The following is a 19001-nucleotide window of genomic DNA, read 5'->3' on the forward strand; positions in this document are numbered from 1 at the left end:
AGCTTTCGAGAAACGGGCACCTGAACCGCTTAGCTACTTCTGCTGCTGACTGTACCGTGAATAATGCTTGATAATATTTATTTATTTAATCTTTATTCTGAAAAATCATAAAGCATAAAAGGCAGATCTAATGCCTGAAGGTATTATTTTCCAGTGAAACCTTAAGGCAGAAACAATAAAGGTACATACATACATATTTTAACTCTTCACCCTAATTTTGTCATCCTTGATGGCAACGGTAGGAGGGTAAGGGGTAATGAGAAGAAGACAGGCTTTTCAAGGAATGTGGGTGCAGGCTATAGAAAAGTGGGCATTCAAGGAAAGGAAAGCAAAGAAGGAATGAAGGAGGGATGAGAAGGTGGGAGTAGGGGGAGAGGGGTAGAGTGGCCGTAGTTGACGAATCCAAAGTGGTCATATGGAGAAGTGGGTGTACAAGGAAGCCGATAGACAAGTGGCCGTTTAAGGAAATGGCCGATGGATGGTCATATGGGGAAGTGGCCGTACAAGGAAGCCGATAGACAAGTGGCCGTTCAAGGAAATGGCCGATAGATGAAATGGCCGGTCACGGGAAGTGGCCGGTCACAAAAAGTGGCCGTAGGTGACCGGATCCGTAAAGGATTTTTACTAATATGAAACATGATGTCTAAAGTGAATAAAATGCATTGTTTTCATATTCTTTAATTTATTTTAGTAAGTGTTCGAAATGACCATCGCCTTATTTTTATTATTTTGAGTACCTACAGGTTTTTTTTTAAATGTATGAATGCAGTTTTTCTTGTTATTAAAATCGATGACATGGTTCTTAAGAACAGATCTTCGTATGTTTCAGACTTTCCCATACTGACCGATTTAAATGAGACACCCTGTATAGGTATATAAGGAATCTGAATTTGAATTTTATGAATTGTAGTGTTAGATTTTTACTAACATTACTTAGGTATATGACGAATTTATGAATATATTATGTAGATTTATCTCAATATTTTGGTAAGGGAAAACGTACCTACTCTATCAGATCTAGGTACCTAACTTAGCGGTATCCAATTTTGCCTATTTTCCCCATATTGCCTATGTTATGTGATGTGAGCATAAGGGAACGATAAATTTTTATTTAATTACTATAATTTTTTAATTTATAATTTTAATTTGTAATTTTAGATATAAATATTAAATTTTAAGATATTTATCTACACTAAACTATGCCAACAAGTATACGTGTTACGTAGCTATGTACATTATAATTTAATTACTTATCTTAAAACGAAGATAAAAAAGAAAGCTTTTATTTAAGGAGATAGTTTCGGGTGGCATAGCGTGGCCCCACATTTTGTAACATTTTTTACTTACCGAAACATTTGATAAACTCATATTAATTTACGTAGGTACCATAACATGCATTAATTTAAAACATTGATTTGAGTGTACCGGTCTACTCAGTAAACCGTGTTCTTTAAATTTTTTAATTTTTATATGATAAAAAAAGCTAAACAATAATTCACAATATTAAAACGGATTATATCGCGTATAGAATTTATACGTACTACAGCTACTACTATTATAGTTTATGATGGTTCATTATTTTGTAAGTTGGTAGTTTTGCACAGTGTACTTCTTCCTCAGTCACCCGTTGTCCACGAACGTTGTAAAGGGTTCGAAACGCCGGGATGTAGAATAAATTCAATATACGCGATATAATCCGTTTTATTTCATGAGTATCTATCGCGGTAACCGAAGACAATATTAATAATTTGCAGATTAAAACATTTGCTAAAGGAATCCCAGGTGAACCTCTCCAACAGAAGATGTTACTTAGCGGAGATGAATTGTCGAAACGAACGATTTATCAACTTCGAGAGCCCTCGAGTTCTTTATGATTTCGAACGAGTGGAGATTTCGCCAACCAGTGTAACATGGACCCCCTATTATGTGGAAGCGAAAAAAAACTGGTCAAGTGCGAGTCGCACTCGCGTTCCAGGGGTTTCGTACACAGAGATGTACAAAATGGTTTTAAAAAAGCATTTAAATACAAAATGCAAAATACTTTTCAGATTTACTATTTCAAATGCAAAATACCAAATAGTTTTGCGTTTTGTATTTCAAATGCTAAATGCAAAATAGGTATTTTCAAAATACTTTTTCAAAATAAAATACCTTTTGACCAAATCTCAGATATTTTTATTTATTTTAGGTATTTATCATGAGAATAGCCATAGAATAGATAATGTTCGTCGTTTTCGTTTGACATTGACACTAGTCAGACATAAATAGCCGGTTTAGACTCTCGTGGTTCGCAAGCTCGTCGAGCTAATATAATTTAAACACTAACGGCACGGCAAAAGGTTTATAACCGAATGACAAGCCGAATGCGAGTGTGTCGAGGCGAGCCACGAGACGCGCCGCGAGCCGAGCCGCGAGTCTAAACTCTAAACGGCTATAAGACGCGCACTCTGACCAAAGAAGAAAAAAAGGGCGCGCATGGCTAGCAGGCGCCTCTATCGGTCAAATTCGGCAATACAAGCGTCATTCGTTCATTTCATTTTGTTTGACTGGTAATGTTGGCTAAACCATGAAGTTATATTTTTTAAACTGGAGCGATTTGTCACTTTTTTTGCCATACTAATTTGAACCTTATCACCGAGACAGAAAGTTGTTCGTACCAGACTAGAGAAAACGGTCCACTTGAGATAGAAAAACCCGAGCCCTGTGTCTCACTCGCACATGTTGCCAATGTTAAAAAGATACCATTATGGTAGAAATTATATCAATAAACTACTGAATTTAATTACCTTCTTATACAATTTTAGTGCTATATTCAGACTACAGTTCTGATATCTTTTAAGTAATTTGTAAATAATTATGATGCCAATATTATTAACTGATTAAACCAAGCGCATACAAAGCAAAAAAAACTAAATTTTAGTATGGTAGAAGTTGTAGTAACTTTAAATATTAATTGGTATCCCCAACTTGATGACATTTCTTCAAAACACGTGAATGCGAAATTTCTTAAAAATTGTGAAGAAATGTTGTGTTAAAGGTTGTTGGAGTGAAATAATTGCTAATTGTGGAATATTGTTTCACAAGAAAGCCACAATTATTACATTTTACTATAAAAATACAAGACAACATTGTCAAACTCATTAGGGTGACTATGATGTCGGCACGTTTTGAATCGGTCTCACAGAATTCTTATTAGTTATTATTAACGTAGGTAATGTAAAAGTAAGTTTAACATAATAGGTACCTACCTTATGTCTTTATTTCGGCATGTTTAATTTAAGATTTGTTGTAGAATAATTGAAGGGATGTTTACAAAAACAACATAACTGCTTAGACCGGTTGACACTTTTTTAAGAACATTGTTAATCGTTTCAGGTGTCAACCAGTGTAGTCAGGTATGTTGTTTTTGTAAACATCTCTTCAATTGCCAAAATTTAAAACCAAAGTGCTTAACTCCTTAAACATTACAGACTCTCATTTATACATAATATTTTGTTAGGTGTGTTAAACTGTTTATATATGACATCGATTCTTTATAGGTAGGACACATTTCCGTCAATAGAAAAAAAGCACCAACTTTAAAAAAAACGTCATATTTGCTAAACAGATCTTCAATGACGCTTATACTTTAAAAAAACTGAAGTGGACAAAAGGGAAGCCTACCTTTATGAACATACCATGAGTGAGTGCGAAAGAGGCCGACTACAAATGAAAAAAAAACCTGACCACTTAAAATTTCACTTTATTTAGAAAATGACACACCCTACTGATATATTCCATGTTATCCTAATATCCCACATACAGATGTCTTATGGTCACCCTAATTAGAACGAGATGCAGGGCTCTAGTTTGACTTCTCATGTGGACACACTTTTTGGTCAATGTACTCGATCCAGTTTATTAACTCTAAATCCGTGGGCTAAACTTAATCACAAAGTATTTTGCATTTTGAAATGAATATTAAAAATGCAAAATACATCTCGAAAAGTATTTCAAATAAAATACAAAATGGTTTTTACTAAAAGGCATTTAAATGCAAAATACAAAATAGGTATTTTGCATTTTGTATTTGCATTTTAAATAGAAGTATTTCAAATAAATCGCATCTCTGTTCGTACATTACCCAATTTTTAATAATGTATTTTTTTATGTGGAACGTGAATGAAATGTCTTTAAGGGCTGATTTAGACGACGCGCGAACTGGTAAGTAGGTATAAGATTTTCGTTACATTGCGGACCATTGAGGTTACACCAATTCAGCCGACCAATCAAATGATGCAATGCGATGAAACTCGCATGAGAGTTCTCGCACCGTCTACTACTACGTCTTTTATATATCTTATGTAATTAACTGGTTTAGTTTGACGTAAATAAATGTATTTTCTTTCTTTCTTTCTAGAACTATTTTGTGTATGTTTTTCAAAATTTTAGACAGTAGTTTGGGAGCTAAAGTGGGGAGGGGGGAATAGTCGGACAGACAGACAGAGAGACGCACGAGTGATCCTATAAGAGTCCCGTTTTTTCCTTTTGAGCTACGGAACCCTAAAAATGTACCATTGTTACGTGTTGTTTTCTTCTTTTATTTGGCCCCGAATAAACGCTCTCTCTCTCTATTCTCTAAAAAGCTGCAACGCACATTTGAATTGGCCTGTAAGTAAGTCGCTCGTGTAGGTAAGCGTCTGAAACGACAAGACCCGAAGATGAATAGTGCAAATAATTTCAGGTGCAAATAATATAATAATCTATGTTGGAGAGTATGGATAACGGTTTATACAGCGTGCACGTTCTATACCTGCATTTATCTTCTTAATCGGAAAAATCGTATTCAAACGACCTATAACCATAATGAGCTAATTTAATTAGTGGAAACTGTTTTCGGTTATGTATACTTAAGGTGACGGTAGAGGTGGGTAAATTTTCAGATTCTGTCAATTTACCCCATTTCACACACAAGCGCACTTCACGCACACTACCTCACTTTACTGGGACAGGTCATTGACCCATCAATTTTTTTTAAGATAGCGTTTTGAGTTTAGTGTTAACCACTGACCTCTTTTGAGGAACAGAAACTGTAAAAACGTTCCATTGAAAGAAGAAAGAGAAACAATACATTAAATCTTGCTCTCCTTGTCTGTTCATGTCACACGTGACGTATTTAAATTCTAATTTAATTCATTTGATTGTTAACTATTTTCTGCATATTATGGCTTTGTCGAGATACGCGTTTTGTAAAGTTAAACCGAATAAACCCAGATGTCATTAAGTCAGATGTAAAATGTTATTTACTACTCTATACGGTTATTCATAAGGCGAAAAATCAATTCAATTAAAAATTTAAATAAATAAAGTTTCGGCAGGGTGGAAATTTAATTAAAGCCGACAAAATAAAATTTAATAATATATGTCGGCTGATGTACCCCTAAGATCTTTACAGATTTACTTGTACGAGTATCGTATATTCGCTATTTATTTTGCTATTAAATTTATAAAATTAAAATAAATAATTAAATATTATACTGGCATTCCACCGCTATTATTTCAGTGCTGAACTGATTATCTTCGATCGTAGCCTTGATGATGTAGTTGTACTTACACTTAAGGCGGTAGGAGCGGCAATGAACCCCGCGCAGCGTAGAACGAGAGGTGCGTTGGGATAAGTGCATATACATATAATTCTTCGTGCGTCTGTCTGTCTGTCCATCCGTCTGTCACAGTCTATTTTCTCCGAAACTACTGGACCAATTCAGTTGAAATTTGGCACACATATGTAAATTTGGCACACAAATGTAAATTTGTGACCCAAAGATGGACGTGTAACGTAAATAAAATGTATTTTAGAGAATTTGAAATACGGTAGCCATTTTGGGGGGGGGGGGGGGTAAATGAAAAAATTAAAAAATATGTTTTTTAAACTATATAGTGTTACATATCAAATAAAAGAGCTCATTGTAAGAATCTCAAAGATATATTTTTTTTATAATTTTAGGATTAATAGTTCAGCAGTTATTCATGAAAATAGGCAAAAAATGATCATTCTCCGCCCACTTTCTCCGAAACAACTGGATCTAAAATTTTGAAAAAAATACACAAAGTAGTTCTTTACCTATATATGTCAGGAAAATCTATAAGAAATGTGCAGTCAAGCGTGAGACGGACTTAATATACGGAACCCTTAGAATGCGAGTCCGACTCGCACTTGTTTTTGTTTAGCTCTTATTAGGTTTAAGGAGTTTTATGAGTGAAAAAAGAAGTTTTTTGTTTTATGTGCCCGCGTTATTGCCGATCGATTGTGTTTTAAACGATAATTAGACAAAAAAACTTGTTTTTCACCCAACGAATATAGATCCCCATGACACATCTTCCAAGTCGCCTTTGGATAGGCTTAATTTTAAAAATAATTGAAATAATGTTCTATATCATTCATACTTGCAAAAAAAGACTAAAAATAATTTACGTGACCAATGCTTATTATTAGTAAATATCTTACAATTTAATATCTGATATATCACACGATACAAAAAAATGGCCGCAAAGTTAAAAGTTTATTTATTTACGTTACTAGTCCATCTTTGGATCACCGACTCTTTGTCATATGTGAAAAATGTGTACCAAATTTCAATTGAATTAGTCTGTTAGGGGCAGACACACGAGTGATCTTAAAAGGGATTTTTTTCTTGAATGATTTGTATGTACTTACCCCAACGCACCTCACGTTCCACGCGGCGCAGCGTAATCAGTAAGTACCTAATAATTAGTGTCCGACCGAAACACAAATTTCTGTATATATAAATATAGTTGTCCTACTTGCTCCCCAACTTTTGGTCTTTGTCACATAGTTTAGTTTCATAATACGAAGTACTATTTCGTATGTTTCGGCCAGGCCGAAAGATTCGGCCGTTTTTTGGCCGAAACCGAAACTACGGCCGAAACATGATTTTATGGCCGAAACTGGCCGAAACCGAAACCGAAACCGAATCTTCGGTCGGACACTACGAATAATCACAATGGTCTTAAGTACCACAGACCCTACTGTCACTTAAGTCCTTTATGACAATCTCTGCCTATTAGAACTTATAAAAAAAAAGAAACCGAGTAATTATATCCAACTACCGAACCTGCTTACAAATTTTCTCGAGATATTTGAGAAATGTGATATGCAAAGGAGAACATTCGAACAAACGAAAGTATTTTTGCCCGAGCTGAAACGGAGACCTTCGCCTACGCTCGGTCAGTGATGGTTTAGGTACAGTCAGCTGCAGGTCACCCCTGCATAGAAGATTGTATGCAGGGGTGGTACCTTTTCTCTGCAGCTGACTGTACACCTATAAAAAATTGTTGTACCTGCTGCAATTTTATACCGGTACCGTACTTTATATTTCAACAGGTATAGTACCTTCAAAACGAAGCGGTATTGATAAATAATAACGGTACCGTACCGCCTATAAATAATAATAATAATTCAGCCTATATACAGGGTGGTCCAAACCTTGACGTCCAAAAATTTTTTTTTAGATTCCTCACGTCGTGGGCTATCAGAATATACCCCATGTATGTTAGCCGATTTTTCGTAGTTATCGAGTTATGATTTTTTTTTACTTTTAACTTTTCATATGAAATTCCGTGGTTCCCATACAGAGTGGCTAAAAAATAACTGCATTTCCGTTGCCAGGGAGGTTTTGGGATTATACTGAGCAACTTTTACAATGGGGCCAACCCCGAAACCGCGAAAAAAAATTACCCTTCCATAGAAAATGGACTAGCCAAAATGTATAAAAAGCCAATTTTTTTTTCGCGATTTCGGGGTTGGTCCCATAATAAAAGTTGCTCAGTATAATCCCAACACCTCCCTGGCAACGGAATGCAGTTATTTTTCAGCCACTCTGTATGGGAACCCCGGAATTTCATAGGAATAAGAATAGAATAAGAATAAGAATTGTTTATTGCCACATACATGAACATAAAATAGAGTTAGAATTACTTACATAATAAAATAAAACAGTTGTTATCATATACAAAACAAAAGTGAGAAGATCTTTGTATTAGGCAAAGGGTTCCAGTCTCAGCGTGTGCCGGGCCTAGGTGCCCGGCGCTGGTTTTCAGACCGGTCCCAGACTAAGGACGGTCGGAGAATATTACCTACATAGGAAAAGTTAAAAGCTTAAAAAATCATAACTTGAAAAGTACGAAAAATCGGCTAACATACATATGGGGTACATTATGATAGCCCACGATTTTTGGACGTCACGGTTTGGACCACCCTGTATAGACAATAATCTCAACGCTAGCCCAATGCGGATTGGGGACTTCACACACAGCTTTGAATTTCTTCGCAAATGTATGCACTACGAGTATGCAGGTTTCCTCACGATGTTTCCTCCTTCACCGAAAAGCTAGTGGTAAATATCAAATGATATTTCGTACATAAGTTCCGAAAAACTCATTGGTACGAGCCAGGATACCAATGAGTTTTTCCTTACCGCTTATACCGTAAAGAAATAATGCAGTCTCTGCTTTGCACGATTATTGTGTGGACATAATTCTTATAATCACCGAAACATACATACCTCTACGCACAGAATGTCATTGAAATAAAACATTGTTTTTTATAGTGAATTAATATAACATTCGATTTATACACATAACAATAAGCAGGCCAGGCCGCAGCGATATTGGCCTGTAAGCTTCATCTCGGTCTCCAAATCCGTAAAACTCGCTGGTACTAAATGCTGGTCTTGCCGTTATTAATTATCTTGATTCTTGAAGATTATCAGAACAGCACGTTACGTAATCGCATACATAGACGGAACGAACGTCAACAAAGTAGGTGTAGACACTGCAAGTCTTTAGGTATTAAACGAATTACGCTTCGTATTAATAGATGAGTAATATTTAAATGAACATATAATATTCTCTAACATAAATACAAGATTACAATTAATTGACATCAAAAGTCATTGACGTACAGAAGTCATATACATTTTTATAATGACGCAAAATTGATACCAGCATAATGAAAATCAATCCCAATCAGTAAAACGAGTCTTTAAACTTTTTTCATTTTAAGCGGGTTTTGAAGGAACAAGTTACTTAAATTCGATTGTAATCGTATTGTTTTAGGATAATTTACTGCTGTTTTCGACCGTTACGACCCGTAAATAACAACAACTCACATTTAAAATTTGACTGGAGCTCGACGTGATTATATTTATTTACCCTATTTTATGAAATACAATTTATCTACTGGTATACATTTTCGTATGCGTATATGATGAAATGTCTTTATTAATGTCAAAAACGAGCTATGACGACGTACACGTCTGCTTCGATGCAAGGCCAACGGCCATCTGACTCGAAGAAGAGTTTTGAGTGATGTCGTCAATGTATGGAAATTATACGAAAGTTTACATTTGGGATTGAATTTCTGTGTTGTATTTGTGAGTAAAAATATAAGTAGATAATAATCTGGTAGTTTAGTTATCTAGCCTTCAAAATCCCACAACAACTCAATTACTGTCAAAGACAAAACTGTAATGCGTCTTGCTCAAACGGAACTCCATATTTTGATTTTTGGACACTTTTAGTGTCGATTTGTAGAGAATTACAGGAAATAAAAAAAAATATGGCGTGAAGAGCCGGTACACGGCTTCTTCGTGAACAGATTTACGTATAATTTAATGCAGTTATTAATCATTCATTGAACAAATTGATTGCACAAAGTGAGGTCTAAATCGAAAACGTCATATACCGTCCCCTTAATAAATATATTTAATTGTAATAATCTAGGTATATGTGTTATTATTCGCTGTTTATTTCCCATTATCAATTTAAAAAAATAAGGCAATTGTCACTGTTGCACATGACGTAATGCATTGTGTGTTATAGTATGTACAACTAGGGAATGAAATATCCCATCAAAAACATTTTCATGTAAAATGTTGCCAAGACGAAACCATAAGGCTCGCACTGACAAAAAGTTATCAGATCTCTTGTAGAGCCAAGCTTCTAACTCTACAAGCCCTAACTTCACAAACTCTACACCTTAGTCAAAATATGTGGCTTGACCGTTACTGTCACATGGACGTAAGGTGAAAAATGTATTCACTATTCATTATTTTTTATAATAAAATAGTTCTTGGAGTAACGAAACGGCCAAGCCACATATTTTGACTAAGGTGTAGAGTTTGTGAAGTTAGGGCTTGTAGAGTTAGAAGCTTGGCTCTACAAGAGATCCGACAACTTTTTGTCAGTGCGAGCCTTATGGTTTCGTCTTGGCAACATTTTACATGAAAATGTTTTTGGTGGGATTTCACTTCTTTTTGTAAGTTGCTTCCATCCCCTAATTTAAAGGGTTGCGCGTGTGATTTAAGGTACTATTAAAAATCCTGAAATACGTACCTCGGGGTATCTTTTATACAATCTGCTTTTTACTGATTCCCCATACAAACTTCAACCCTCCTTTTCCCCTAACGCCCTTTTCCACCCCCTTTTCACCCTTACGGGGTGATTTTGGGGTTGAAAACTATTCAATGCCATTCCCCATTACAAAAACTATCTACATACCAAATTTCAACTAAATCGGTTCAGCGGTTATTGATTTCCCATACAAAATTCCACCCCCCTTTTCCCTCCCTTAGGGGCAAAAAATTTCAAGTTTTTGAATTATTTTGTTGTTTGTGTACTAATACTATCTTACATACCAAATTTCAGCTTCCTAGGACTTCAGGAAGTACCCTAGAGGTTTTGATGATCAACAGTGAGTGAGTCAGTGACGAAATTGGGGTTTTTTTACATATGAATAAAATCTTAAGTATAAGAGCTATGCAATTGAAATTTTTTATGTTTAATAAGTCCACTATTAACATCATATCCCGAAAATTTTGTTTATCTGGTATAATCCAAACCCAAGTTATGAGGGTTCAAAAAAACGACGAAGCGCTTCGAGAAAAGGTAGGTAGTGCCCTTGCGCTTCGCTTTGCTCGTCTTGGCGGGGGCACTACCGTGCCCCCAGATTTTTTTGATTTGCATTTTTAAGTAGTCACATTTATCTTGCTAAAATAACTTTTGCCTACTCAAGAGCTGTAGTACTCACACTAGGTACTATATATGAATACCTTATTACATAAATTACAATCTGAAAGAGCCGTCTGTTCAGGCCGATTTTTCACGAACAATTTTTCTAATTATGGAGGTATTATCTATAATATACTACTTATGCACGTATGAAATGTACACTAACAATTATTTTATAGACTATAGTCGTAAACCAGCACTCATGCTATGTGGAATAATTACCTACATTAACGATGGTTTTATAGCGGTAACCTCAATGATCAATTAGGAAATAGCCAATAAATTAGCACAAGAATGACACGTCGTGACTTCCAATCGTTAGTTCTAAGTTTTAAGGTCAATTTTGGAGTAGGTCAGGTCTGATAATTAGGCAATTGACACATTGATAACTAGAACTGCCAGGTTAGTGAGCTTTGGTTTCATTGCGCCTAAATATCATAATGCCATTGTCATTATTTGTGGCTGAATGTCATAATGACTTTTATTCATATCGTCCAGTAACAAAACGCCCACATTTTAAAATTCCTTCCAAATTGTCATAGTTTGTCAGAGTTAAGTAATCAGGCACACGGTGTATTTTAAACGAAAAAGTTGCCAGAAACAGTGTTTTTTTTTTCTCAATTATTTTGGTTTCATCAGCCGCCGTTTCCATTTTTTTAAAGTGGTCATTTTCATGTTGACAATAATGCTTTCAGTGTGTAAGTGTAATTTAGGGAATTAAATAGGTAAGTAATCGATTTTTCTTCTATATACTGCGTAGGTATATAAATCAAATTTCAATGCATCGTTATCTATGTTAAATACCTATATTACCTTCGTTATAATTAAAATCAACAGTTTCCGCCGAATCCCCGTAGGTAATCCTAAAGCAACATTTACAAAGAAAACACGCGTTAATTTGATTGGATCGATCCGATGATTCGATTCCGGGCAATCAATGTTTGCATGCCATGTGACTGTTTGCCTCCCCTGAGATTATTCAACAATGCCATGTAAACTGTTTGCTACCCCTAAGATTATTCAATATTAGGGTTGTCACTCAAAATCTTCGAATGAATTTAACAGCGTCTCATAGGCCAATTCGATCGTGTTTATGTTTCTAAGCATGTATTGTAAACTGTGTGAAGTGTCCATGTCTCTAAAATATATATATTTTGAAATTTCTTAAAAAAATACATTTTCTGACAACCTTATGCTCAACATATCGATATAAAATAACGTGTTTATACATAATACTCACGGAAACGGAAATACGTGGTTAAACCGGAAATTAAACTCTTAAGATGGCCGAGTTCTGAAGATTAAATGTCAGAAGAGTTTCCTTTCATACTTCCGTTGGAGAGGATCCCGAGAAGATTTATGCTTTACATCCTTTATGTACAGGTTTTAAGTTTTAAATGTGTTTCGGTTATTGATTTCCCATACAAAATTCCACCCCCCTTTTCCCTCCCTTAGGGGCAAAAAATTTCAAGTTTTTGAATTATTTTGTTGTTTGTGTACTAATACTATCTTACATACCAAATTTCAGCTTCCTAGGACTTCAGGAAGTACCCTAGAGGTTTTGATGATCAACAGTGAGTGAGTCAGTGACGAAATTGGGGTTTTTTTACATATGAATAAAATCTTAAGTATAAGAGCTATGCAATTGAAATTTTTTATGTTTAATAAGTCCACTATTAACATCATATCCCGAAAATTTTGTTTATCTGGTATAATCCAAACCCAAGTTATGAGGGTTCAAAAAAACGACGAAGCGCTTCGAGAAAAGGTAGGTAGTGCCCTTGCGCTTCGCTTTGCTCGTCTTGGCGGGGGCACTACCGTGCCCCCAGATTTTTTTGATTTGCATTTTGTAAGTAGTCACATTTATCTTGCTAAAATAACTTTTGCCTACTCAAGAGCTGTAGTACTCACACTAGGTACTATATATGAATACCTTATTACATAAATTACAATCTGAAAGAGCCGTCTGTTCAGGCCGATTTTTCACGAACAATTTTTCTAATTATGGAGGTATTATCTATAATATACTACTTATGCACGTATGAAATGTACACTAACAATTATTTTATAGACTATAGTCGTAAACCAGCACTCATGCTATGTGGAATAATTACCTACATTAACGATGGTTTTATAGCGGTAACCTCAATGATCAATTAGGAAATAGCCAATAAATTAGCACAAGAATGACACGTCGTGACTTCCAATCGTTAGTTCTAAGTTTTAAGGTCAATTTTGGAGTAGGTCAGGTCTAATAATTAGGCAATTGACACATTGATAACTAGAACTGCCAGGTTAGTGAGCTTTGGTTTCATTGCGCCTAAATATCATAATGCCATTGTCATTATTTGTGGCTGAATGTCATAATGACTTTTATTCATATCGTCCAGTAACAAAACGCCCACATTTTAAAATTCCTTTAAAATTGTCATAGTTTGTCAGAGTTAAGTAATCAGGCACACGGTGTATTTTAAACGAAAAAGTTGCCAGAAACAGTGTTTTTTTTTTCTCAATTATTTTGGTTTCATCAGCCGCCGTTTCCATTTTTTTAAAGTGGTCATTTCCATGTTGACAATAATGCTTTCAGTGTGTAAGTGTAATTTAGGGAATTAAATAGGTAAGTAATCGATTTTTCTTCTATATACTGCGTAGGTATATAAATCAAATTTCAATGCATCGTTATCTATGTTAAATACCTATATTACCTTCGTTATAATTAAAATCAACAGTTTCCGCCGAATCCCCGTAGGTAATCCTAAAGCAACATTTACAAAGAAAACACGCGTTAATTTGATTGGATCGATCCGATGATTCGATTCCGGGCAATCAATGTTTGCATGCCATGTGACTGTTTGCCTCCCCTGAGATTATTCAACAATGCCCCTTTTTTGTTTGCTACCCCTAAGATTATTCAATATTAGGGTTGTCACTCAAAATCTTCGAATGAATTTAACAGCGTCTCATAGGCCAATTCGATCGTGTTTATGTTTCTAAGCATGTATTGTAAACTGTGTGAAGTGTCCATGTCTCTAAAATATATATATTTTGAAATTTCTTTAAAAAAATACATTTTCTGACAACCTTATGCTCAACATATCGATATAAAATAACGTGTTTATACATAATACTCACGGAAACGGAAATACGTGGTTAAACCGGAAATTAAACTCTTAAGATGGCCGAGTTCTGAAGATTAAATGTCAGAAGAGTTTCCTTTCATACTTCCGTTGGAGAGGATCCCGAGAAGATTTATGCTTTACATCCTTTATGTACAGGTTTTAAGTTTTAAATGTGTTTCGGTTTTTGTGTTTACGTTTCTTTTAGGTCTATGTATAAGTTGGATTAAGGCAATGAACTACGGTACAGGTAATATTCCAGAAAGCACCATTTTACACGATTTTGGGCCACGCATGGTAACGACACACAATTTTCACATAAAATAATAATGATGTAAACCCTCAATCGATATTAAACTCAACGCGCAACGAGCGACGAGGCGGGCGGCGCGATCAGTGCACGAGTTGCAGTCGCCGCGAGCACTCGAGCCTGAGGAAGGACCCCCGAAGGGCCCGAAACATGTCGCCAATAGCGACTAAAAACTCAAGTGAGTGAAACCGTTGTCGTATAAACAGTTCATGATGTAAACCCTTAAGTACAATTCCCACCGAACGGGCGGAATCGGCGCGCATTTCATTTGTACGACCGCAAGCCGGTCGGCTCCTCGCGGACGCGGACGTGTCCGGTCGGACACCATCGCTTCTACCATGCATAAGTAATGTCTCTGAAAGAAAATACAATTCCGCAAGGCTTTTTTGGAGGTTAAATGTTTGTTACTTACTTCACCAACTATTTATTATTTTGTGCTGCGCCAAAATTTCATAGGTACTTATAAGTACCTATAAGAGTGAATGGGTTCAAATTTTGCGGCCATGTTCGCTTAGTAACAGACTAAACTGCAAGTTTATTTAAAGCAGAAAAAAGTTCGGGCCGTCTTACGCAGGTATTTATGTAGGTACAGTTGCCATCAGATATATCGGAGCGGCCAGGGTACTCACAAATACATATATGAACACGCGCTTCTATTGTCAAGGCATCAGTGGCGGTGCGTCAAACATAATATCCATAGGCAAGCCGGGGCCTAATTTGGCTTACATATTTCCTTTACAACTTTGCTCAAACGTCCAAAAACAGGCAAGCCGGTGGGAATCGGCTTTTATGAACACGCCGCTACTGCAAGGCATTAGAGTGCGTGTTCAGATATTTGTGAGCAACTTGGCCGCTCCGATATATCTGATGGCAACTCTACCTTACCATTTTATTTCATACCGCATAATTTTGGCAAAAAAAAAGCATTTTGGGTCGCGAAAATGACGCTCGTTATCCAGTCAAATTAGACAAATCATCTGAAATAATTCCCGCAGCATTGGAAGTTGGTTCGCATAATTCCTTTTTATAAAATGGAAGAATATAAATACTAATGGCTGGGATTGGACCTGAGTCGAGGAGTGAAAGATGACTTATTTCAGTTTTTTACCGATTTTGCTTCGAACGCTTCATTACCGTGATCGCGCTGATTTCAGAATTTATGAGGTAATACTGCGCAATTTAATAAAATACCTGGCCCCGTAGCCAACATGTCAATCGTTAACGCTCCGTAGCGAACGAAACGCAACTGTCACTGTCACACTAATATGGAAGAGTGATAAAGAGACACGAAGCGATTCGATGGCGAAGCGATAGCGATTGTCACATTGGCTAGGCCGCCTGAACACGTTTGCAGCCAGATATCACCTTATAGTGTACAATTTTACGTATTTTTGAGCAGCATGCTTGCTAAAATCGCACGATGCCCAAAAACGTCCTAATATCGTACTTTTTGGTAAAATCGAAAGTTTTACTAATGTAGTTACGACTCCCACCGACCCGCTGGACACCCACATTTTATTTAACGTGTCTACATAAATATTTAGGTATTTATTATAAATTATAATTTATAACAAATTAATCTATTAAATGTCGTAGGTACAAGAGATAAAAATACTACAACCCATTGAATTATCGATTAGGTATATAGTACGGTGTAGTGATAGTAAGTAATATTAAATGACAGGAAATCTAAGGCTTTACACATTCAAATCCAAATAAATTAATTCGTAATGTGTACAAGCGATGTTGCAGCACCGCTCGCCGTATCATAATAATTAGAGATGCCCCGAATAGTGGTTTTGGCCGAATACCGAATATTCGGCGACCGAATATTCGACATTACAAGCGGACATTTTGAGTTACAATTATTATGAAAACTGATCGCCAGTAAAGCTCAACAAAAGCTGACGTTAGCTAAGATATATTTTTGTTGAAGAGAATTCATGAATAGAGTCAAACAAATCAGATTCATGATAAAAATAAAATGTTTTTTAACCAACAAATGCTCAAAAAATGGTCTTCGTATTTAACAACTTTCCAAGAACACATTCTAAATATAGGTACCTACATTATTGTGCAATTTTTCTTTTTAAGTAGGTGCAACAGATATTTGGGTATTCGGCCGAATAGTATGCAACATTCGGCCGAATACCGAATATTCGGCAAAGTGGCCGAATAGGCCGAATACCGAATAGTTGCCGAATATTCGTGGCATCTCTAATAATAATGTTTAGAGTCTGTTCGGAAAGAGAAGAGTCGTGGAATGTATTGGGCCCCATACATTCCACGACTCTTCTCTTTCCGCACACACTTTGAAATTTAAATTGAGTAAATATAGCAGTAGTACGTTTAAATCGCCCTGGATAATATTTCCAGTGAAAATATTAAAAGTCGAAGCTGAAGCTAAATGTAGAGAGCAATTTTAAAGACTCGCATTCAACCTATGTGAATTTATGCGTACATTTTTGCGCATTAAAGGAAGCAACTTTGTAAAAGATTGCATTTCCCGTAGATCGTTTGAAAGTAATCTCTTTCGTGTATTCCTGCGAGGAATGGTAGGAAATTGGCCCAAAATTGTACGTGAAATGAAATTTGCGTACAGAAAATGATAGTGTGTGTCTTGTAGGAAGCATCGAAATTGTTGCAACAAAATTTTAAACAAGCCCATCGATGGGAATTGGGGATTACATACAATTAGTACATTACGATACTAATGCGAATTACCTTTTCGCACGTGTATTGTACAACGTTTTATAGTACATATGACCCTTAAATTTTCGACATAGGCATATGTGGGGCTTGCTGAATTTTTGTAAGAATGTGGTATAATATTAATTTATTGATGTACTTAATCGTTGTAGTCTGTGTCTTATTTAACAAAACAGTTTAATTAAGTTTATAAAAGGCTTTTTCGTTTTAAGTCTCCCGTTTTAATCCGATCTCTTCTGTTCCTATAATTTGTTTAATTTTAATTAGTTCGCGTTTTAAAAGAAATGTTTTGTGTAAATGAAAACATTTGTTTTGTAAGCAAAAAGAACAATTTTAAACCCGACTTCTTTAGGTTTCTACACAATGAGAAATGCTCGAGAACGTTCGTGAATTCAATTTAAAACTTTGGTATTTTTACAGTGAAAGGATATTGGATAAGTTATGTTATACTAACAATAAGACCGGGTATTACGAATCCGGATAGATTCTCTGACTTTTGTTGTAATTGAATAGCTCACCTAGAGCTAGACCTCATGAACCCTCATGACTCCGCTGTTTTAGAAAATATCCAAAATCGATAAAATAATTTTTTTGATTAGTGTACCTGGGCTATAACCGCGTAAATCGAAGTTCATAAATGCACACTCTAATTACGCCTTCATTGGAGTGAAAGAGGAAGATCCGCGCAATTTGCGATTTTCGGTTTTCGCTCACAAAATTTCACGAGAATCGGTTCAGAAATACATCATGTAGACTGAGGAGATCGGAGACATCCGTAGGTTCGTACAAAAACGTACGGTCAATAATTGTACGAGTACGTAAAAAATAAGTAAAATGAGTTAAAATTAGGACATCTTAAATATTCGACAAGTAAAGATTTGAAGTGCGTACACATCATATCTGTTTTGTGTCGGTCCCTCATTACTGAGGATCGTATATAACCACCTACTTTTGCAGGTCCTGTGATTTGTAACACACGCAAACACTGCAAAAGTACAGGCCTTTGCTGTGAGAGAATTTCTAGTTTAGTTTTCGCAAAGTAGCTTAAGCCACGGCATTTCAGAAAATTCGTTTTAAATAGAAACGGGTTTTACGATTACATACATACTTATATTACTTATATGTAGATTTAAATACGCTTACATTACATTTATATCATCATCCTCTTCCTCGCGTTGTCCCGGCATTTTTGTCACGGCTCATGGGAGCCTGGGGTTCGCTTGACAACTAATCCCAAGAATTGACGTAGAATTAATAAAAATATACAAGTTGACCACTCAAATAAGCCAGCTTAGTCCGGCGTGGGAAACGCCAATAAACTACGGAGTGTATTCAATATTAGTGTTGGTAGGTAATAAGTTATTTTCTAAGTTTTATTGAAATTAGATAGTAGGTAGGTACATATATAGATCCGTAAGTAAGTAACACAAAATGATTATCATCATGTTACATTTCCTGTGTTCAATTCCGTAAAACGTTAAGCAAATCGTATAAGCCGACACGTGTCAAAATAGACGAATAATTTCGTTCCAGCGGCTCGGCTGACAGCTAGGAATGAAGATGTAGGTATAAATATTTTATTCACGTAGGTACATATGTATAAGATGTTCCATCCGTCAAATAAGGTGTATAGGGGTAACTTCGAAGGGGCGGTACTTTTGAAAATTGCTAACATATAAATACAAATAAATACACTCTTTATAGCGCTGAAAGCCACCAGCAACATGCTGAGAGGAGGCCATTTCGTGGCACTTTAATCTTATTTTGTGTTTTCTTTCATATTATATATTGTCTGT

General features: G+C 35.8%; 1 protein-coding gene and 1 long non-coding RNA gene across 2 annotated transcripts in view; one reads left to right on the forward strand and one right to left on the reverse strand.

The window, feature by feature from the left end:
* LOC134653613 (uncharacterized) overlaps positions 1–2890 on the reverse strand; it is a 381090-nt gene extending 378200 nt beyond the window's left edge. The window contains exon 1 of the long non-coding RNA XR_010097268.1: positions 2771–2890. This is a non-coding gene — a long non-coding RNA (uncharacterized LOC134653613). The remainder of the gene's footprint in view (positions 1–2770) is intronic.
* LOC134653555 (connectin-like) overlaps positions 1–19001 on the forward strand; it is a 121995-nt gene that overhangs the window by 49373 nt on the left and 53621 nt on the right. The window lies entirely within an intron of this gene.

The sequence above is a fragment of the Cydia amplana genome, chromosome 13 (genome assembly GCF_948474715.1).
Source record: "Cydia amplana chromosome 13, ilCydAmpl1.1, whole genome shotgun sequence".
Lineage (NCBI taxonomy): Eukaryota > Metazoa > Arthropoda > Insecta > Lepidoptera > Tortricidae > Cydia > Cydia amplana.